General features: G+C 44.2%; 1 non-coding gene across 1 annotated transcript; it reads right to left on the reverse strand.

Moving 5' to 3' along the window:
• Positions 1 to 303: 303 nt before the first annotated feature.
• On the reverse strand, positions 304 to 443 carry LOC121287685. The gene has a single exon (XR_005945219.1). It is a non-coding gene; the product is annotated as a U4 spliceosomal RNA (small nuclear RNA).
• Between the last annotated feature and the right edge of the window lie 227 nt (positions 444 to 670).

The raw sequence follows: 670 nt of genomic DNA on the forward strand, positions 1-670 counted from the left end.
TTTCATCCTTTACTATCAGGGCTACCCCTCCCTCTTTACCAAAGTCTGTCTTTCCAAAATATCATGTATTCTGGATTTTATTTTATTCATTCATAGAATGTGGTAGTGCTGGCTAAGCCAATATTTATTGCCCATCCCTAATTGCCCTTAAGAAGGTGATGGTGAGCTGCCTTCTTGAACTGCTGCAGTCCATGTAGTGTAGGTACACCCACAGTGCTGTTAGGAAGTCCCAGCGACAGTGAAGGAAATGGCGATATATTTCCAAGTCAGGATGGTGAGTGGCTTGGAAAATTGTTTTATCAGTCTCCAAAGAGACTGTCAAAAATTGCCATTGCCCACTATATTTAAATCATCAAAGCAGGTTATTGGGAAAAGTTTTCAATAAGCAATAATGGGACCTCGATTAAACCTCATCAGCTATGATACTGCCACTGTGCAGAGAGTGACTTGGAGGGGAATATGCAGGTGGTGGTGTTCCCATCTGTCTTCTGCCCTTGTCCTTCTAAATGGTAGCAGTCTTGGCTTTGGAAGGTGCTGTCTAAGGGGTCTTGGTGAACTCCAGCAGTACATCTTGTAGTGCACCCTGTAGATGATACACACTGCTGCTACTGTGCGTCATTGGTGGAGGGATTGAATGTTTGTGGATGGGGTGCCAATCAAGCAGGCTTCT

Source organism: Carcharodon carcharias, chromosome 14, assembly GCF_017639515.1.
Source record: "Carcharodon carcharias isolate sCarCar2 chromosome 14, sCarCar2.pri, whole genome shotgun sequence".
In the NCBI taxonomy this organism is placed as follows: Eukaryota; Metazoa; Chordata; class Chondrichthyes; order Lamniformes; family Lamnidae; genus Carcharodon; species Carcharodon carcharias.